The 23215-nt window shown below is 36.6% G+C and overlaps 1 non-coding gene across 1 annotated transcript; it reads right to left on the bottom strand.

Moving 5' to 3' along the window:
- Positions 1 to 22344: 22344 nt before the first annotated feature.
- LOC122220854 lies at positions 22345 to 22474 on the bottom strand. Its single transcript, XR_006203021.1, has one exon. It is a non-coding gene; the product is annotated as a small nucleolar RNA SNORA70 (small nucleolar RNA).
- Positions 22475 to 23215: the final 741 nt, after the last annotated feature.

The raw sequence follows: 23215 nt of genomic DNA, 5'->3' as shown, positions 1-23215 counted from the left end.
ACCCAGCTCTAGAAGCTGTTTTTTAAAGACGTCAGAATAGGGCGGCAGAAGAGGAGAGTACGAAGTGATATTAGAGATTTTGACAACTCGAAGAAGCACGTGCTTTGTTGTCTTAAGTTCACGACACATTATTTTTAAGGAATAGTACTAAGTTATTATTTTTTTAAGTAAACTTTTTTTTTTTTTTAATTTTGAGTAAAAATACTTCAGGATATTTAAGGACGATTTTTTTTTCTTCCCAGAGGAGGAGTTAAAAGCTCTCTAAGTGAGAGGTAAATGGATCATAGGAAAATAAAAAGGGTAGATAACGGTAATGTCAGTGGGTCAGCCTACCAAAGATCAATTTTTTAGTCTTAGAGCATATTAGATCATATTCTCTCTCTCTAGACAAATTAATATCCACGCAAAGTCCCAGATTCTCAGAATGTGGACACACAATTACTCATTTAATACCATCACCTTCTTCCTGAGAGAACCCGTAAGGAGCAGAGAGCATGGTTGAGGGTGGTGGTTTCTCACCACTCCGGAGAATACCAGAAATTAAGAGTCTTTCTGAGCATCTCCTGGCCTCCAGCAACAAGGTGCTTATCGCTGCTGGGACTGAAGGAGGAGAGAATAAGAGGGTGACACTCCCCACCCTCTTCTGCTGCCTGAGCACAGCAAAGGTGTCAACATCTCTGACTGGATGTAAAATGCCATGTGGTTGGCAATTTGCACCAGTCAGCTTATGTTTAAGGCCTATTGGCTTTGACTACTTGAGTGTATAGTCTGATAAGCAAAGAAATAACATTTATTCTGCACCTGCATTTGCTTGGGGAATGAGGGGTATGGGATGCAAAGGCAGCCTTGAGGCACCTTAGGAGACCATGACCCAGGAATTCACAAATACTGAAAATTCTAGTGGTCCAGTAAAGGAAATGCCACACTTCCCATTAGCAATTCATTTCCGACAAGGTAGTGTGCAATAGCCTCATGTTCATGTTTTTTGACCTGTCTACAAATACTTTTTTTAACTGAAATTATTTCTAGTAAAATTGATAATTCTGCTGTTTATCTCTTGAAATTTTATCTCCCAATTTTTTTGGACACTTGTCACTCTGGAGACTTATTTGTCTGTAGCCAGGATGGGAGGGATCTGCATCGTGTTCACTACTCAGAGTCTTACTCAACATTCTTGTCTTGTTCCTACAAGATTTTCTTGCCATTTTCATAAGCCTGTAAACTTTTCAAGAGCCAAGAATGTCAGTAAACTTGCTGCTTTCTCCTCCTGCAGCACTTAATGCTCCTTTTCTTTCCTTTCTTTGGTCTTCCGCCAGAGGGCATAATAAACCTATCTAATACACAGCCAGACATGGGCGTTTTTAATGCATGAAGTGAAACTTTTGAATTAGTTTAAAATGGCTCTAATTTCATTACTCTAAGGCATTGTGGTGAAGAGTAGGTCTCTGCAACCAAACTCTCTGAGTTTAGATCCCAGTCCTGCTACTTACCAGCTCTGGGGCCTGGGAAATGCCTTCATTTCCTCTCTAAACGTCGGGGTTCTCATCCTTGTAAAGTGAGAGCAGCCTGCCTCACAAGCTTGTGGTGAGGATTACGTGAGTATAGACACCTGTATAAAGCACTCAGCACCCTGCCTGGCTTTGGTTAAGTGTTATGGAAGTGACAGATGTTAGGAAAGTGTATGCAGATGGAAGCTCTCCTGATCTAGAGCTCCTGGAGAGCTCTAGACAGTAACTAAATAAAGCTAATTATTCCCATTTTAGAGTGTCAGGTCATGTGTGCCAGGCCCTACTTATATGCATTATTTCCACCCAACAGACAGATGTAGGAGAAGTCTATGTCCATTTGTTTAGTGATCTACCCCCAGGGCTACAACAGTGCCTGCACATTGGAGGTGTTCAATACATAGGTTTTAAATGAGTGCAAGATATTTTTGTTACCCCATGATCATAGGTAAGAAACCAGGCTCAGGAGTTGATGTACATCCTCTACCATCACACAAGTAAGTAGGATATGTATATATACCCCAATTCTATCCAAAGCCTATCCTCTTTCCATGGGGTTTTCTTTAAGAAAAGATGAGAGGATTCAAGTCTTGAGGAAAATGAACTTTGGTGGAATATCATAACTGAACTGCCAGGCTGTGCTTTTATACCGTTTTAGCAGGGAAAATGGAAGACATTCCTTTTAGTAACACTTTATGAGGATTGTTTCCTCCAGAATTTAAATGGTGCTTAGCAAAAAGTCAACTTACCGACCATTACTTATTCTCAAGCACGTCTAGCAAATATTCCTAACTCATGTTTTCCCTAAGGCATTTTCAACCTATTTTCCATAACTGATATAGAATAAACAAAACACAAAGGAAAAAGAACTTCAAAAGCCTGATTACACTTAAATTTTACTATAAAAATCGTTATTTCTTTTATTGAGATATAATTGACATGTCATTATATTAGTTTCATGTGTACAACATGATTCGATGTCTGTATATATTGCACAGTGATCACCCACAGTAGGTCTAGTTAACTTCCATCACCACAGTTGCAATTTTTTTTCTTGTGAGGAGAACTTTTAAGATTTACCCTCTTAACAACTTTTAAATATACAATACAGTATTATTAATTATGGTCACCATGCTGTACAGAACATCCATCCCCATGACTTATTTATTTTATAACTGGAGGTTTGGGCATTTAAAAAAATTTTTTTAATGTTTATTTCTTTTTTGAGAGAGAGAGAGAGAACATGAGCAGAGGAGGGGCAGAGAGAGAGGGAGACACAGAATCCAAATCAGGCTCCAGGCTCTGAGCTGTCAGGGCTCGAACCCCCAAACTGTGAGATCTGACCTGAGCTGAAGTCGGATGCTCAACTGACTGAGCCAACTAGGTGCCCCAAGAAATTTGTGCCTTTTAATCCCCTTCACCCATTTTTTCCACACCCTTCCTGTCTACCTCTGGCAACCACCAATCTCTTCTCTGTATCTAAAGCTTGTTTCTAGTTTTGGTTTTGGTTTTTGTGTGTTTTTTCTTTGTTTTGTTTTGGGTTTTTTTGGTTTTGTTGTTTTTTAAGATTCCACATAGAAGTGAGATTATACAATATGTATCTTTCTCCCCCTGGCTTATTTCACATAACATAATGCCCTCAGGTTGTATCCATGTTGAGGCTAATGGGAAGATTTCCTTCCTTTCATGGCTGAATAATATTGCATTTTATACATACATTTCGTTGTACCTATAATTTATTTTTTATATATATTCTTTATATTTCTTTATGAAGAAATATACTCATTGATAAACACTTTGGTTGCTTCCATGCCTTGGCTATCGTAAATAATGCTGCAAGAAATTTGTAAATGCTGAATTTATACTTAAATTTACCTTTTGGGGGGCACAGTGGCCGGTTCACAGTTCATGCTCACTTTGTGTTTGTCGAGTGCCTGTGTGTGGGAGGGAACAGAAACAAATAACTATGACTCAGTATTCTAGTCCCTTAGTATACCACGTGTGGTCTGCTGGCCAGCAGCACCCAGAAACTTGTAGAAATGTAGAGTCTTTATATGTGCCTGTGAATGTCTGAGCCACATCCTTCACTAACCCCACCAAACTGAGTTCCAGGGAAAGGAGAGGCAGAAACTTGCTTTGCCTATCAGAAAGGCAAACAAACACTTCCTTCTTGAGATGTTTGTCAAGGACAAGCTTGACATTAGGAAATATGGGAAGTGATTTCCTTTGTCCTTCAACATTTTCATTCTACATTGAATGGACTCCAGAACTCAGACCTCAAGCTGGCACATGAAGCCCTATTTTTAAGCCGCACTTAAAAAACAAACCACACAAGTGTTTATGGTTAGCCATGGAACATGAGTGCCATTTAGATGCTTTGTCTCTTGGAAAGTATATTCCAAGGTTTTGAATAGCCAGCTCAGAAACTCCCGTAACATAGTCCTCTGTAAGTCAGGAAGTACCTAAACTAAAAAATGGGAGGGTGGGGAAGTGAACCAAGAATATTGTAGAGATAGGAATAAGTCTTCTTTTCCTGAAGTGTTTAGAAGAATATATTTCAGCTATCCCTAGTCCCATATTAGATTTTATGTAAGCCTTTATGTTTCTCCTTGTCTCCTTACAGTTCCTATCTTTAGCGCTATTAAAAGTTATCTTGTAATTTGAAAAAAAAAAAAAATGTAGTCTTTGTTCAGACCTACTGAATCAGAATCAATATTTTAATTAGATTCCCAGGTGATTTATATACACATTAAGTTTTGAGAAGTGTTGCTCTAGCCAATATGGTTAATTGTGGAAAACAAATGATTGATTCCCATTAACTAATTAATTAATCACATCTTATTGAGTATGTTTCAAAATGCAAGGAACTGGAAGAAAACTTATGCCAGGCACTATAAAACTTCAAAATATTTTTTGAGGTGAGGAGGGAGAACTCTGTGTAAATGTGTTAAAAAATGGAAACTACAAACATTTATTTTTCCTTTTATGGGACTTGTACCCATCATACCAATTTAGGGTAAGTTTCTGCAATTTTACAAAATGATTTCTTATGTGGATTACTTCTATGAAAGTTTTCATTTCCTTTTATCTATGGGCTTCTATAGCCTGAAGTCACGTTATCATACGTATTATGCTTACACTCTATGTATGAATCATCAAAATGTGTTCCTAAATCCAAGATAGAGATGGATAGCCAAGCTTAAATTCGTGGAACTGTCATTCTTTGTAACAGATATCTCATGTGAGGTTATACAACTTTTCTGCCTTTCTGAAAAGGCAAAGAAATCTGCAGTGATTATATATAGATTTCAGCTATATGTAAATACATTATAAAAACGTCTCGGCCTAGTATGCTATATAATACACAAATGCACATGTTATATATATTCTACACGTATACATCTATAACTATCACTTTAGTGGTATTTAATATACACAGTGTACTTTATATGTAGCACCACTAAATGTGGACAGTTTTTAGAAAGTTTGTAGTATCATCTTATATCTTTTCATAACTTTGTAGGCACAATAATTTGTCATAGTAAAAATAGATATTTGTCTTTATAAATACTTTAAAAAGTTGTAACACAGTAACAGCTCTGAAATATTTTGGTAGATTTTTTTTCCTGTTTAGTATTTAACCATCTGTATAGTCCAGTACTATTAAAAATTGTTAATGAACTAGGAATAGTAATAGTAATAAAGTATGATTAACAACTTCTTTCATTAAATTATCCATACATATATTTTTCATCTGCAAAATTGAGCACTTTTTTTTTTAAAAAATGAACTTGATCACTATCCTTCCATAAGTCACTAGCTCCTCTCTGATGTGAAATGAACTCGTTTGTTATATAGAATGCTTTGATTAGATATCTCTGAAATTATCTCGAGTTCAAAACCCAAATGATAGCATTTCTTTCCCTTTAAGTCTCTATGAATTTGCACAGAAGCATAGATTTTCTATCTCTAGCGTTCTGTCCTTACTTCAAAATCTAATTGAATAAAACACCAGCATTGGTTAGCTCATTGTTTGCTTGAGGACTCTTTCGCTTCTACTAAAAGAAAAGGGAAGGACACAGAGCAGCAGCTGCTGCAATGTGTTCACCTGAAAAATACTGGCTTTGACCTTCTATTTTATATTTACTTCCATAAAGCGGGGGCTTTATTCTGCAGAAAATAGTTTTGTGCTTGTTTATGAAGACAGCTGTGCCCATTTGCTCTTCCTCTCTCCCTCGTGTATACTATTATAGATGCCGAGTCCGTAGAAACTAAAAGGGATCTTTGGCAGTGTTTGGTGCTTATTGTAGCCATTTGGAAATGTAGTCAAATTGGAGCATTTCCTCAATAGCCATGGAAAATATTTAGGAAGCAATATTTCTGTTATATATATGTTTAATATATTCCTGTTTTATTTTAGTTGAAAATGGTTTCAGTGAAGCATGGAATTCATATTCAAGGAGCTCATCTTATTATTCAATATCTGTAAGAAAAGGGAACACCAAACACAAGAAAAGGCACACTTAGATGTTATTTTTGTCAGTGAAAAATATTCCGTGGGAATTTGATCTCTCAGGATTGGTAAGCAAAGCATTTTCAAGGGATTTCTAGTAACAAATTTTTCATGATATTCAAATCAATAGCAGAGCAGAACGAACATTTTCACTAACGGTAAGACCATTTTAAGAACTTCTTGGGGTGCTTGCGTGGCTCAGTAGGTTAAGCGTCCAACTTCGGCTCAGGTCATGGTTTCACGGATTGTGGGTTTGAGCCTCACATGTGGCTCTGTGCTGACAGCTCAGAGCCTGGAGCCTGTTTCAGATTCTGTGTCTCCCTCTCTCTCTGCCTCTCCGCCTCTCTCACTCTGTCTCTCTCTCTCTCCCTCTCTCTCAAAAATAAACATTTAAAAAAAATTTTTTTTAAAGAGAGCTTCTTAACTAGACTCTCTGTTACCACTTGCATCAAATTTCCACCAAGTGTAAAAAAGTGAAATTTACAAAAAGCAAATCAGATTATGTGCTGTATTCTCCCAAGGAACAAAAATCTTCGAAAAAAAGTGATCTCATCCTCAAGGAGGTTTCGATTTACTGATTGCCTTGAGAGGGACTCTGTAGTTGTGGCTACATGGTTCATGGGTGTTGTTGATCTGTGCATTCATGTAGGGCTCAGCACTCAGGAGATCTAGAATGTCTTAATGCTCTGTTCTCAACCCCTTGAAATCCTTAGTAATTTTGCCTTTGAATTTACTTGTTGTAACTGATGTCTAATGGGACAATTCTGTCTTATTTCTTTAAACTGGTTACAAAAATATCTTCTGCACCTTTTTTACTTGTTTTCAGTGGGCAAGAATATCTAAATTACTAATGTGCCATTATCTGTCATCAAAGTCCTGCTGGATAGATATTTGAGCTCAGATTTGGTTTCAGTAGGACTTAGATATTTATTTGTTCTAAGTTTATTGTTTTGAACCAATTTTATAGTATGTATTTTATTTGTTTTAAAATCCATTGTCATATGGGGTGCCTGGGTGGCTCAGTAGGTTAAGTGTCTGACTCTTGATTTTGGCTCAGGTCATGATCTCACAATTCATGAGTTCGAGCCTTGTGTAAGGTTCTACGCTGAGAATGTGGAGCCTGCTTGAGATTCTCTCTTGCTCTCTCTCTGTCCCTACCCTGCTTGCATTCTCTCTCTCTCAGAATAAAAAAATAAACTTTAAAATAAAATTCATTGTCATAAAGGGAGTCATGATGTGCTCTTTTAATTTTTTTAAGCTTTATCTACAGTTCTTTTTCTTTTCCAGTCCTGACATAATTTATTTGAGAACTCCCTTTTGTCTTTAAGAATCCTGTTGAAAACAAATTTTTAATCATTTAATCACCCTTTGCAAATAATCAGCTTTTAACTTTGGGAGCTTTTCCTTTTATTTCTATCTTAATTTCTTCTCCTGTCCTTACAATTTCCATTCTTTTATGTCTTTGCATCTCTGCCACTATTCTGTTTCTATATTCTTGAGTTAAATAAATAAATAAATTTCAATCTTGTTTTTTTGCTTTTTTTTTTTAACATATGCAATGAGGGCAATATATTTTCTTCTCACTATCACATCAGCTATAGGCCAAAAGTTTTCATATATGTTATTGTCACTCTTGTTTCATTCTAAATGTTTTATTATTCCCATTACTATATATTTTTAGACCCACAAATTATTTACAAATAAATACATTAACATTTCTAAATGAATAGAACTTTGAGTCTAACTTTTTGCTCATGTTTAACTTTATTTTACAATAGAAAATATAGTGAAAAGGTACATATGTGAGATGAGACTGATTTTTTTGAGATTTGCTTTGAGGACTAGTATGTAATCCAATTTTATAACTCATCAATGTTTCTTGTGAGTCTCCTTTTATTGCCGGTTGTTTTTATTTTTATCACCTAGTGACTGATGGGATTAGAAACTGAGTGTTAATTTTTCTTAATTCCAGTCTATTTCTGGTTTATCTTTACACATAGGATATAGGTCCCCTGACTCTACAAGTCCCAAGCTTCTTTCGCAGAACTTGAGCACCAACTACTGACCCTATCTCTTTAAGTTTGCCAAAATCTCTAGTCAGTTTTTCAACCTCTCAGTAACCTCTTCTGGAACCAGTAAATAATAATAATAATAATTCAAATCATGAATGTCCAGGTACTCATGATGCCTTGAAGACCTTTTAAAATCTCAAAGGATAAAATGTGTTTGCACCCAAATATTAAAGTTGCATTATTTTGTTATTTAGTTATATACAAACACTGGAAAATTCTGTATGTGCAGGGATAGAATCGAGATATTGAGATTTATTTAAAAGTGCCTATTTTTAATCCTCACAAATGGACCAGTTCTTTGTTTGCTATATTACTTGGGGTAAAACAGAAAACTTCAATAGTTGAGCATCTCTAGATGTTTAAATAAGGCTTGTAGAATAGTTTTAAAAATATATGTCACCTCAAGAGAAGGTGGAAAATCCTACCAATAAGTGTGAAATGCTTGTGCATATATACATATATATTACTAATATTAGTTCTAATATATGTTCCAATATAGTTAAAATACACAGTTCTAATGATGATTCTGTAGAAAGGCTCCTCCTCTAAGTCCCCACGATGTTGTCCTTAAAGGTGTCTCTCTTTATTAGAGTTAAGTACAGGAGGGTGCAAGGTAGAGGGAGCCAACCCTATAGCAACTCAAGAAGGTCTAAGGACAATGAAAACAGTGTGAAATGCCTGCCTGGGGAGCCTGATATCCAAGAAGAAAAAAACAATGAAAACATTATCTCAGATATTACCATAATCCTCAGATATTACCATAACCCACTGTACCATCTGATTCAATTAAATTGTACCTGAGAGGAATAGAACAACAACAAAAAAAATTGATTATCATGTGAACACCACAATCTTATTTACCTTAGAATTAACCAAAAAATTCTATATAGACTACAATTATTTCTCAGCAATTACTTTCTCGTATTCTTTTCCTCCTGTTTATTTACTGTAGGAAAGTGGTAATTTCAAGACTTGGGTTTGGAATTTGGGCTGGAGAAGGGAGTGGGAGACGGATCAGTCTTCTCTATTTTGGTTTTAAGTATGTAGGTTTCCTGATGTAGCAATCATGTACTTTCCTTATAGTCTAGTTAACTTCATAGATGTCTAGGTTTGGGGAATCAAGACTCAACTAAAGACAAATTGTGGTTTGTTTTCCTTTCATTTATAATGTGTTTCCTTGAGGTGAGTTGGGTGTGAATATTTTCACTTCACTTAAAAAATAAACTGTCAACTGAATTAAATACTTTTTTCCTTAGTTATTACATTCCTCCAAGGTAGGAAAACCTTCTAGAGAAACCAAATTATTATCAAAAGGGTGCTTGTGGGGGCACCTGGCTTGCTCAGTTGGTAAAGCATGTGATTCTTGATCTCAAGGTTGTGAGTTCAAGCCCCACACTGGGCATAGAACTTGGTTAAAAAAAAGGGGGGGGTGGTGGTGCTTGTGATTATTTTTAGTTTGGTATTAAGCTGTGAGGGCATGATTCATGCTTTTACACTGTTGGGAAGTTGGGTGCTTTTTCCATGGACATGGAAAATACCTAATGGTCTAATTCTTATTGTTTGGATATTTGCCTATATTTCATGCAGCCTATTTCCTGAACTAATTGGCATTATGTATCACAGTTTACCTCATGGTATAGTTCCCTTCCTATGGCTCTCTGAGAGGGCTTCTGTCACATTAGTTATACGTGTACTGGTGTATCTAAGAGTGAATTATTTTTTCTGTCTTTCAGTGTTCTCTTTACATATATTATTTCAGGATTTATTCCCCCAATCCTAGCCTAAGGTATGATTTATTTAATTAAAAGCTTTATTCCTATGGACTTATCAATGAAAGCACTACTTATTGGGATCTAGCATATTCTGCCTGATAATCTATACCAGGTGTCAAACATAACTTTCATTGAATTGAATTGCTGTAAGAAGAAAACTTTCTGCAGGTTACATAAAAAGTCGCTTTCTCCACAGAATAGATGTGGAGTAGATATGTGAACAGAGGTATCAGCAGGTGAAGAGCTAGTTGAACAATCATCATAGAACCAGAGTTTCTTACAGGATGCAATCTTTAATGCTCTCGAGTCTGATTAACCTTCCTTCATGATTCTTCTAGGTATATAGCCATTTATACCTGATGTATCTGCCATGAGAATTTTTCTATTTTACTTTAAGAAATGAGAATAATTATGGCAACTGACATAATTGAGTGCCTTCTGTGTGTTAGGCAGTAAACTAAGCATTTTACATGGTATAGACTCATTTGAACCATTTAACCCCCTTTCCCCTCCAAAAGCCCCTCAAAAACTGGTACTTTTTTGACACTCATTTTTTAAAAAATATTTATTTATTTTTGGGAGAGCACAGGCAGGGGAGGGGCAGAAAGAGGGGGACAGAAGATGGGAAGTTGGCTCTGTGCTGTCAGGCTGACAGCAGCAAGCCTGATGTGGAGCTGAACTCACAAACTGGGAGATCATGACCTGAGCTGAAGTTGGACGCTCAACCAAATAGCCACCCAGGTGCCCCTTGACTCTCATTTTAAAAAGGTTTTTCTTGGGACTCACAGACGCTAGGTCACTTAAACCCAGGTGTGTCTGATTCCCAGACAGTACCGTTAGGTTTGATACCCTCTGACCAGCTCTATCCATGTCGGGTACCCACAATCTTTGTATCCTGCTCCCTCTCTTCTCTGCCTTTCCTAATACAAACTATCTACATCTATCCAGAAGGGTTCACTTTGACAGTAAACATCAATTTAAGTCAAAGTGTCTTGTCTTTGGAGAACTCATACTTTTGGTCTTAACCCTAACTGAAATAATAGATCTTGTGGAATACATTTTTGGAATTGATGAGAAGATATTTTAGAAACAGGAACCTTGCTTGATGCCTCTGAAATCATACCCCACGGATGTCCATCTCCTTTGTCTATGACTAAGACTGACCTTTAATAAAGACTATTGGTTTCTTTGCTTTCCACTCCTGGGGCCATGAGTGCCATCTCAGTTGAAAAAAGAAAATAAAAGAACTCAGGCCACATATGACGCAGAAGTGAGTCATAGGAAGAAAATGATAATGTATCTATTCCCAGATGACAATTATATTTAGGATAATCTACTTTTCATCAAAATACAGGGTGCAGACAGAGTTATTTTTTATTGCTTTTTCAAATACTTCATAATGTACTTCAGAAATTTTTTATGATAGCTTTTTAACAAAATTTTAAGAGAAATAGCCATGTCAGATAAAATTATATTTTAAAATATGATTTAGCATCATGTAATTGGTTTCCATACTGATAACTCTTTTTCACATATGTACACATAAGAACTATGTGTCAATTTAGGAGAAATAATGTCTATTTTTCATTTTTTCTGGAGTTTTCGTTTTATACTAAGTCTATCTCATATTTTTAAGTGCTTTTCCAGTTTTTCTTAAAATTCATTCAAAATGTGTTTAGTATAATCTTTTGCTGCAAGACACTATTGATTTAATAACTTACAGGGCAAAAGACTACTAGGTGGAAATAATTGAAGATGCTGAAATATTGAGCATATTATTAAAAGTGACAGATTAATTCAGGCAGATTGAATAATGCAAGCATGAATGAGATCTGTGCATATTATTATGAGATAATACATCTTTGAATAAGTCAGACCTTAGTTATCATTAAAGTTGAAAGAAAAATAAAATTATGTTAACATTCTAGAATACTCTTAATTAGCCTGATTTTCTCTTATGATTATAATGTAATAACAAAAATACATTATTAAATACTTTCATTTATTATTTTTAAGTGTTCATTAAGATCACATCATTAATCACAAAAGTCAGAATTGGAAAGTAATAAATAAGCAGATAGACCAAATATTATCCACAAGCATTATTTAAACAGATGGAGTCTAGTAATCTAATAATCTACCAAATTGTGTTATTATTTTTCTTCCTGAATTTTGACTATACATTTATTTTTAAAGCATATGTTTCTAGTTGTTAGAAGTGACTACATATTTCTGTTTTGAAATGTTCTTCTAATATTAAAATTAGTTTAAAAGATAAAGACCATAAAAAGCTTTAAATATAATAATAAGCACTAGAGTGTCCGGTTAGATGGTTACAGGGAAGATTATTAACTTGATACAAATTGACCTTTACAAAATATTTGGCTTCAAAATACAGAGGGCTGGGGAAAAAGTAGGCAGAATAGAGGTTGGGAGAATGCAGCCCCAGTGATGTCACACATCAATCATTCATTTATTCAGGAGTTTATTTTATACAAGTTGCCCGATTCTGTTAGGCACAGGGGAGTCATCTATGAAGAAGGCAGATAGAGGCCTTCCTCTTATGGCACCTACAGTACCAAGTCGGTGGGGGAAACAGAATTAAACAAGAATAATCAAGTGTGATGTATTTTATAGATCATTATCCCCACCATACCTGACCATGAGTAGAAATATCAAGCAAGCTGCTATAGACTGAATTTTTGTGTCTTCTAAAATTCATATATTGGAATCTAAACCCCAGTGTGATGATATTTGGAGATGGAGAGTTTGTGAGGTGATTTGGTCAGGAGGGCAGAGTCCTTGTGAATGAAATTAGTGCCCTTATAAAAGAGGCCCCAGGGAGCTCCCTAGGCCCTTCTGCCATGTGAGAAGAGGCGTCTGTAAACCAGGGAGTGGGCTCTCACCAGACTCTAAATCTGCCAGCTCCTCGATCTTGGAACTTTCAACCTCCAGAACTGTACGAAATAAACTTCTGTTGTTCACAAGCCACCCAGTCTATGGTATTTTTGTTATAACAGTGAAAACAGACTAAGATAGAGACATAACCTAGTGTAGGGGAGAGTCCAGAAAGGCCTTCCCTTCCTCTGAGATTGAAGAGTGTATAGGAGTTTGGTAGATGGAAAAGAAAGAGGAAATGTTGTCTAGACAGAATATGTTCAAAGGTCAGAGGAAAGAAAGAGCACAATGGTAAGAGGAACTAAGAGTGGTAGGTAAGGCTGGGCACTCATTCTCCATTTCCGGGGTGGGGGGTGGGAGTTTCTGGGTTCTGCATATGCGATGCATTCAAATGCCAATGGTAACCTTTTACAGAAGGGTTTAAACAGGAAAATGGTGAGGTTAGATTTGCTCTTTTGGTAGATTTGTACTGACTGCTTTATGTAGAGTAGATTAGATTTTTTTATTGTAAAAATGAGAATAAAAAGAAGCCAAAAGAATAGGCAAAAAAAAAAAAAAAAAAATTTTTTTTTCTCTTCTAAGAGGAAAAGATGCCAGGAACGTACGTCTCTAGGATGATCGGAAATTGGATCTACTTGAAATGTTAGCATTGGCTTCAGAAAAACAACTATATGCTGTGTGTAACCAGTCACCATATACTAAACTTAAAGCTTTTTGATACCCAATGCAATATGAGTACAAAGAAAACTAGAGTTGAATTAATCAGTGATTATTAACAGTTGGTTATTTATTCCTTTAACAAATATTTATTTAATGTCTTCTCTGTACCTAGCATAGTTCTGGGCATGGGATGCACAGTGAACAAAATGGATGTGGTATCTGCCCTCATGGAATTTGTAGACTATACATTCTGAATCAAGAAGTTAATAATTTAAAAATGTTAAACTCAGCCATATAACTTTGTTTATTGCAATGGCCTGCCCAACTTGCCATTCTTCACAGTTCTAAAACTTTTGGCCACTGAGCCTATTTAACCTCCAACCCCATGTCTGCATTCCCTTCTTCCCACAGAGTTAATCATGCCATGTGTTACAGGAGGGACCCTCGTGCTGGGCATTGAGGACCCCTGGGTCAGTAACTCTATCTTGCTGTGGCTCTTGCTCTGTCCTTGTTACCATGAGTCCTGTTGAAGGGATTTCCTGGTTTGTGCTTGAAGAATTGGACCCCCAACCTTCCCAGTGCCTTGGTTTTCTGTCAGTGGTCAGTTGTCCACCACCTAGATAGACACTATGGTTGATAACCACGTGGTAATGATATTGATGATGGTCGTAGCTGGAGGAGCAATTATATACTGCAAGCTTATCCTTATCAGCTGCTATCACCTTTACTCGTACCACTTGGCTCATATCACTTACATTTTTAACGTTCTGTCCTTGAACACATCTCTTAATTTTGGTTCTGCCTCCCAGGCTTATGGACTGACATGTCCATTCTGGAGTAACATTACCATAGGCTCAAGTTATTGTCCAGTGTTAAATGATAATGAGTTACTCTTTCTTCTAACGGAAACTTTGTTTGTTTGTTTGCTCTCTCTGCCCCTCCCCCACTCTTGCTCTGTCTCTCTGTCTCAAAAATAAAATGAACATTAAAAAATAAATAAATAAAACAAAAAAATAAATAAAGTTAAGCCTAAATAGCTAGCACCAATTCAGTATCAATGCTCCTAGTTTAAATATTTAGAAATTCATTAGTTGATTAATTCACTAAGTACTTATTAGACAATAACTGTGATAGGCTCTGGCTGGTCTGTGTTCAGGAGATGCTAATCCTTCTGGTGAGGACTAATATCCAACATTTCATCTCATGGCCAGACAAACCACGTACCGTTGGCTTGCAGGCTTATAAATGGCTTGTGGAGGTGATTTATACCAATCACTAAATGTTTCTAAACAGATAATATAGTGCATTATATACTTGCAAATACTTTCAAAAATTATTAAGCCCCCAAAATTGCTACTTTGGGCTTCTGTATTTTTGCCATGTCCTTGTCCAAAGTACTGTGTCCCCTCTCTCCACACCATTGTTGTCATTTCTTTTCATCACTTAAAACATAATAATTTTTTTTTTAATGTTTATTTACTTTTGACAGAGACAGAGACAAAGCATGAGCACAGGAGGAGCAGAGAGAGAGGGAGACACAGAATCCGAGGCAGGCTCCAGGCTCTGAGCTGTCAGCACAGAGCCCGACGCGGGGCTCAAACTCACAGACTGCGAGATCATGGCCTGAGCCGAAGTCGGACGCTCAACCGACTGAGCCACCCAGGCGCCCCTAAAACATAATAATTTAAGGGGTGCCTGGGTGGCTCAGTGGGTTAAGCGTCTGACTCTTGATTTCCACTCATGTCATGATCTCACATTTCATGGGATCGAGCCCCATATCAGGCTCTGTGCTGAGTGTAGGGCCTGTTGAGGATTTTCTCTCGCTCTCTGCCCCTCCCCCACTCACACATGCACTCTCTCAAAATAAGTAAACATTAAAAATGTAATAATTTAAAATGTACTTATAACAAATCGATCAACAGACACATTCTTTACCACCAACTCTCTATATAGTGCTAATAGGCTTGAGAGATGCTTGGAATCCCCCTTCTACACATTCCAGGCCAAAAGCCATCCTGTGTTGTGTGTTTTGGAAGAGAAAAAGTTTAAGACATGGTGTTTTGATTTTTAGGAATTTTTAGATAAATTTGAGGGATATGAATAATATGAATAGTATGTATGAAATAACAAATAGTACACATGTACCTAAATGCTGAATTTTAAACTATTCTGAGATTCTAGGAAGAGGAAAACTAACAGGGACTTGATCTGGGTAGAGGACGTTGGGTTACTAGGAGTGAGAAGGATGCAAATCAGGGAAGAAATGAAACATGGTCTGGAATTTGAGGGATGGGAACTGTGATGGGAAGGAGACATTTTCTGGGCAAGAGGGGGAAGCGTATATAAGACAGCAGGGGAGAAAGAAGGAGTAAGAAGTATGTTCATAGGAATGACCACCTCAGGGTGCAGCACACTACTGGAGAATATGTATTGTGAGTTTATTGGAAAATTAAATTTGGATACTTTAAGGCCCAAGTATGAAAGACTCTGGAAACCAAGTAAATAAATGGTTTAGCTAGACACAGAGGGCGTGAGACGGATTAATGTTGATGGCTGTGTTCAAACAAGGTGGATCATGCAATGGTAGTTCAAATAAATACAACCAGGAAGATTGCATTTGGGAGCCATTCTCTTTTCTCATTTGAATCTGCTCAGAAATCCTGTGTACGTAAACACACACACACACACACACACACACACACACACAGCCTCCATGTAAACAAAGAAAAAGAGCAAAGATGTCATTAAATAATAATCACGTATTAAGATGCATCAGTGATAGTCATTTTTTTTTTTTTTTTTTTTTTTTTTGCATAATGGGAAGATTTCTCTCTCTGCCTTATATACTTTTTACCCATAAGTCTTCAGATTCTGGTCGCTTCAAAAGCGTTATACAGTAAAGACTGATAAAAATATAAAAGGCAAGACAGATACTCATTTTCAACAAAAAAAATGGGACAAATGAAATACCATTCTCAGAAAACCTTTCACTCTTTTCTATGCAATCTATTTAGTATCAGAAAGAATGTGGCTACTATCAGAGGTCTTGTTACCACATGATGATATTCTTTCCACATGCAGAGCAAATAACTGTCTAACCATATTCATGAACAGAGACTTTAATCTCTTTTGGATTCTTTAAGAGACTGTGCTCCAAAGGTGATGTGGAGTCTAGCAGGCCACAAACATCTCTAGAATGTCAAATGCCGTTGATTGGATTTGTGCAGCCCAGATGACAGACACCATTCAACAAATTGAACATAATATTGTTGAAGCTCATGACAAAGAAGGAAGGACAAAAGGGGATTAATTGTCAATTAGGATCTGAAGAAAACATTTGTTTATGGTTACTCACATTTTTAAAGGTTACTTAGCTATATTTTAAAGTCTGGAAATATGAAGCATTCCTTATTTCTTTTCAAAAATGAGGACAATAGGAAATTATGACTATAAGGAATGCAACTTTAATTTAATATTTTGACATGAAAGTATACTGTAGTAATAAATTCTAATTTTTACTAGAAAAAGATGAAGGAAACCAATTGCTATTAGATAGCAGTCTACCCCTTTTGTGTATTAAATGACAATTCATATGCATTCAACACTGGTCAGAACATTATTCATATAATGGCTAGTTTTACAGGCTTCTAAATTTTAAAGCAAGATATAAAACTTGAATAGGATTCAGGGGAGAACCAGACAACTGCATTGTTAGAATATTAATGCATAAATCCCAAGAAAGGAGACTAAAGAAACTAAAATTACTTAATCTGGGAAAAAATTTTTCAGATATGTGATATTTTCTCTAAGAACAGAATAAGTAAAAAAAAGTAATAACTAAAAAGATTTTGAAATAGGTATTGGGAAAAAACAAAAGCAGAAAAACCTTCCTGGGGTGCCTGGGTGGCCCAACTGGTTGAGTGCCTGACTCTTGGTTCTGGCTGGGATCATGATATCCCAGCTTAGGAGTTGGAGCCCCGCATCAGGCTCTGTGCTGATAGTGCAGAGCCTTCTTGGGATTCCCTCTCCCTCTCTCTCTGCCCTTCCCCCTGCTTGTGCACATGCACGCTCTCTCTCTCTCTCTCTCTTTCAGAATAAATAAATAAATAAATAAATAAATAAATAAATAAATAAACCTAAAAAAATTGTTTAAAAAAAAACTTCCTTACAATTAGTGCAACTAGACAGTTAAAAATGTTATCTTTTTTTGGAGATTTTTTAAAGTAAGATGGAATCATGTTCATTCATTCATCCATTCAACAAGTATTTTTTGAAAAGCAACTAATGTACAAGATAGACAAGATCCTTGGTCTCTTAGATCTTACATTATAGCAGGGGAAATAGACGGTAAATAAAGTAATATGCTAAGAATTTCAGATCTTAGGAAGTATCGTGAAGAGAACAAAACAAAGCAATGGAAAGAAAGTGGCCACATTGGGAGTTTGTACTACAGACTGGCAAGTTAGGGATGACTCTTCTGAGGTGGCAACATGGGCACTGGGACTTGATGACAGGGAAACAGACGTGCAAAATCCAGAAGAAAAGCGTGTAGGCAGGGTGAATGGCAAATGCAAAGGCCCTGAGGTGGGCTTAAACACAGGAGACTCTTGGGAGGCAGAAGGCCTGCATGTGCTGAGAACAGGTGAGGAGGAGGAGGAGAGGCGAGGAGGGAAGGGTGAGGTGGTTGAGGCTGACTCTGCAACCTGTCTGCTATTCCAAGCCCAGAGGAGCGCTACAGGGCAGCTGCGGGGCAAAGAAGTAGGATAGGCAGGCTTTTCAGTTGGCTTTACCACTGTGACTTGAGAATAGCAACCCAAAGGCTGGTTTTTAAAAAAAAGTTGTTTTTCTTCCATAGAAAAGAAGTTATTTTAAATTTAGATGTAGAAGCATTTAGTTGTCCCCAACTAAATTCAGTATCCTAAAAACAATATCTTAGTCTATTAAAGAAATGTTGTGTCTGAAAAGACTACAGGAATCTGGCTATCTTGTGAGCCTAGTTAGATATCCTTTCTAAGTACCATTCCCAGACAGTGTTTTCCATCTATTTCCCATTGCTTTAAGATAAGAGAGAATATGATTTGGGCGTTGAATTTTCCCTTGTGAGTAATACTAACCATTACATTGAGTAAAACTACTGTATTTTATTTTCAGTGTAAATCTGTTTTCTAACATCAGGTATTGAATCTATACTTCTTTTGTAGGAAAGTATGGATATGAAATAATCATTTAATATTTAGTAAGGTAGGGAAAGAAGAAGGGGGTTACCAAATATTAGTGCTTACAATCTCTTTTGCACATTGTCTACAGCTTCACATAAAATACCAAGAAAGAGTGACTCTCCTGAGGTCAGGGGGGATACATAGACTGGAACCCTGGAGTCATGAATTCCCGGATATCTTCTAGATTTTCTGGAGCCAGTCAAACCTAGTACCTGAATAAAGACTTGCTACATGATCCCTAATAACTTTGGCTTTAGTTTCATAAGCCTCTTACTATCAAAATGAGGTTGTTGTTGTTGTTTTTATTATGGGAAATAGATTTGTGCTTTACTCCAACCTTCACCTCTATTTACCTAAATGGCATTTATTTCCAGGCCTCCTTTGGGTGCTTGAAGAGATTCAGTTAAAGGACAAAGAATGTGACCATATTCACTACCATTCTTCTGATTTATCATACTCTGAGGAGGCACAGGAAAGTCAGAGCCAATCAATAGACTCCTGATATGATCAATTATTTCTTTCTCACTATTCCTTAAGCTTTTGTCATATTTATCGTTTCCCCCTAGTACTTACAATAGTCATTTATAAATAGTAGGTTTTCAGCACATTTTGTTGAGGGAATGAGTATGTATTGACATTTAGTATTCTTTATGAAATTCTTAGTTATAAAAAATAGTATAGGCTCCTATGTTCTACTAGAAGAAGGATAGTAAAATATTTATTCTACTACTTATGTTTTGTATAACTTACTACCAAAAAGGACTTGAGGAAGCTTAACAACAATTCACTGAAGCAAATCAGTAAAAATATATTGGTAGCTTCTGTGTGCCTGGCTCAGCAGGATGTGATGGGGATACCAGAATGGATGTTGTCTTCTCTGCACCCAAGGAGCCCACTGCCTTCTGGAGGCTAGCAATTAACTATAACTCATGCGATCAATACTGCAAAGGTGATCTGAGCAAAGTGCTCTGATGCAATAAGACAAATGCAGTGAGACCAGAAAATCATTACAATTCTGATAAAACAACAAGAGTCCTGCATTGGGTGGTGGCAGATATTTGAGAAACCTGGCCTTGGTGTGCCTAGGTGGCTCAGTTGGTTGAACGTTAGACTTCAGCTCAGGTCATGATGTCACGATTCGTGGTTTCAAGCCCCACATGGAGCTTTGTGCTGACAGATCAGAGCCTGCTTTGGATCTTCTGTCACTCTCTGCCCCTCCCCTGCTTGTGCTCTCTCGCTCTCAAAAATAAACAAACATTTAAAAATTAATTAATTAATTAATTAAAAAAACCCAAAAACCTGGGCTAATAGAACACTGGTATAAATGAGCTCTCCTCTAATAAGAGGAATCATAAGATTTTCTTGGGAGAATTATCTTATTTTTATGGCACTAAATTTATCATGCTTGTCTTTCTATGAGTGCAATGCAAAACAAAACTGGTACTACTTATGTAGTTATACCAATAAATATACAAAATTTTTTAAATAGTGTGTTTTTCTAAAATCAATACTTGACAATAGTTGATAGTACAATCATATATTGTGTTGTATCTCCATGAAGATGTTGCTGCAGGAAATAAAGACGTATAGTCAGGCTGAGAGTTTTTTTGGTTATCTGATTTGATGTAGAGTTTAACTTACAAGTTATAGACAAGTAAAGAGCATATTCCATATCCCAATTGGACAGACTACTGCTAGTCACTTTTGTCACACACAAGAGACCTTCACCTTCAGATGTGACACATACCATTGTCTTCCTGTCAATGCTCCAGAGTCATTTTTCCAACAGTGTCAGCAATTTCTTCTTCAGAGGCTGGCCGCTCAAACTCTCCACCAATCTAAAAGGCAAGTCATTAAAAGCAGAAATTAGATTTCTTGCAAGTAAGATTTTTAACAGCGCTAAACTGATAGTGCGTGTCAGGGTTTAAAAGACTTGGGGACTAATCCAAGGAAAAAGATATGCCTACACAACAAAATTGGGCAGAGCTTGGACAAGGTTTCCTGAGAGGGGAAAGTGTCTCACAGTGGGAGGCTGTCCAGAGGCTCACAGAGGGGGCCACTATCTAGGAGAGAGGAGGGAAGGGAACTCCTGGAGGTGGGGCCGAGGGGGGAATCAGAGAAAGGACTTCTTGCTTTCAGGTGTTATCACTCAGCAGCACCGTTTGGAGTCCCTGGGTCAGAAGGGCTACAGCATGTGGGGTCTTATCATCATGTGGCTATATCTTAATGGCCAGCAGATGCCTGGTGAAGTTTTGCAATGATATAAAGTAGAAGGGTTCTAAATGACTCAAATCTGCTTTTTTGGTGCCATTTTTAAAATAATTGAATCTGTAGAAGTTTACATTTTGTGCTTTGTGAACTTTTGAAATAACAGGTCTCAGTCTGAAGTGAAGATATAAACAATCTAGGAGTCAATATGCCGAGGCCATCTTTGGCTCATTTATGAAGAAATGAATTTTTTTTCCCCCTTGCTCAGGGTTTGGTTCTTTGTAAAAAACAAAACATTTCATTGCTTAAGAAGTAGCAGTAAACAGAAGTTTATGAAAGTTATGGAAAATACTTTAGTTATTGTCTAAGGTTAAGAATTCGAAATGGGATAGAGGCAGATATATTCTGCAGAGCTTTTTAAGAACTAATAATAGATCTCATGATTCACAAGTTGGATGAAATACAGCTTGATGCATTTTATGAGTCACTTAAACTCAATCAATTAAATTAAGTGTTTGAAGAATTTAGAGACCCACCAGATCTATTTGTGACAATGGAAATACACAACAAAGTGGTTGCTTGTCTTCTGATTTAACCTCCCCTCAAGATTCTTTACTGTCCCCCCTTACCAGAAGAGTCATTGGATAACCTAAGTGATTTGTAACTTGCTCCTGTCTGCAGTAATAACTGAACTTTCCTTTGCTGCTTTAAAATAATTTGCAGGTGTGTTTTTATATTTATGTTCAAACAGTATTTGGTTGTATAATTATTTAGCAACTGATCAAAATAGTTCGTACAAATTTTACAAAACTTCAAGGAATAATTTTCCATAAAATTTTTGGAGTAAACATTTACTCAGTGTTGAATGGTTTTATTACGGTAATAAGCATTTATCAAGTACACATTCATATGTAAGGATGTCTAGATCATTTCTTTTCAATGGTCTTGATTCTTAAATATATATATATGTATATATATATATACATATACATATATATATATTTTGCTTTATATATTGCTATATATATATATATATATTTTTTTTTTTTTTTGCCAGGAAGTAGGATTTATTGGTAAGCATGAATAGCATGTTAATAATTTAACAAGCATGAACCTCATGCTGAGGTTCTCATCAGTTCAGAGACTGCTCTATTCATCCAAGGGGCCACAACTAGGGATGTATTTGACCCCACAGCCATCTGGGATGAGCTGCTTTTCAGCCACCATGTCTTCAAATTCATTTGCATTAAATGGGCTTAGTAAAGCCCTACTTCTTGGAAATGTGGATCATCTGGTGGCCACGGAACTTGAATTTGGCCCTGTGTAGGGTGTCAATCACATGATCCTTGTTCTGCAACTTGGTACAGATGGACATGATGCTTGGCCAACGTGGACCCTGGCCATTGTGCCCTGGGGCTTTCCAAAGGCACCCCACGTACCTGTCTGGAGCCTAGATTGGAGATATCATGAGGTCAAACATCAATGTCCACTGGAAAGGGCTGTTTCCAAGGTCCCTTAGGGCAACCCAGACAATCAATAGACTGCATACACTACCAAGGAGGCTGCTGTTTGCAGCCATTGCACACTGGGCCCCCATGGGGAAAGAGCACAGTTTAATTGGCTGCAGATTGTATATTCTTAATAGCTTATCTTTAAGTTCTTGACTTAGTAGTAAACACACCACTGCTATACTTTAAAAATTCTTTTTCTGAGTTCTAACCTTATTTTTTTAATGTTACGATGAATTATTTATCTTTTTAAACTATTGAGAATTGTGATGCATCAGATAATATAATATTCTTTCATTTAGAAAATGCAAATTATTCCTTTTAATATATTAAAGCATTCAAATTAAAAATATAATTATAATTTAACAAAGAAAGTATGCCATTTTTTTTAAAGCCACTGAGAGCCTTGTGCATTGGTGTTCTAATTCCTCATTCAAGGCAGGTATAATCCAGTTGGGAAGAAAGACGTCTGGATTAGAAACCATCTAAAACAAATTCACTGAAATACATGTCCAAGATTTTATATACAAAAGTTTTAGAGCAGTTTTTAAGGTTAGTTAATATCCTTTATCTGTAAAATTTCAAATTGAGCCCATTTACTATGGACTGTGGGCTGCCTATAGCCATAGAAATGCCCTGTACGTTTTCTGATGTTCTTCAGGAAAAATAGCTTCTATTTGATATGCACATAATTCTGGGAAAATGTTGCATAATTCATTGACACTATTGTCAGGGAAAGAAAGCCAAGAATGAAAATTTTTGCAGACACCTCTTCGGTAATTCTGGGTCGATCAGCTACTGTCTGTGGTGTGGGTTCTGTTGCAATGTAACATCTCCTCTTTGAATGAAGAAATTGCAGT

This window comes from Panthera leo, chromosome B2, assembly GCF_018350215.1.
Source record: "Panthera leo isolate Ple1 chromosome B2, P.leo_Ple1_pat1.1, whole genome shotgun sequence".
NCBI lineage: Eukaryota > Metazoa > Chordata > Mammalia > Carnivora > Felidae > Panthera > Panthera leo.
This window is presented reverse-complemented; position numbering and strand designations above follow the sequence as displayed.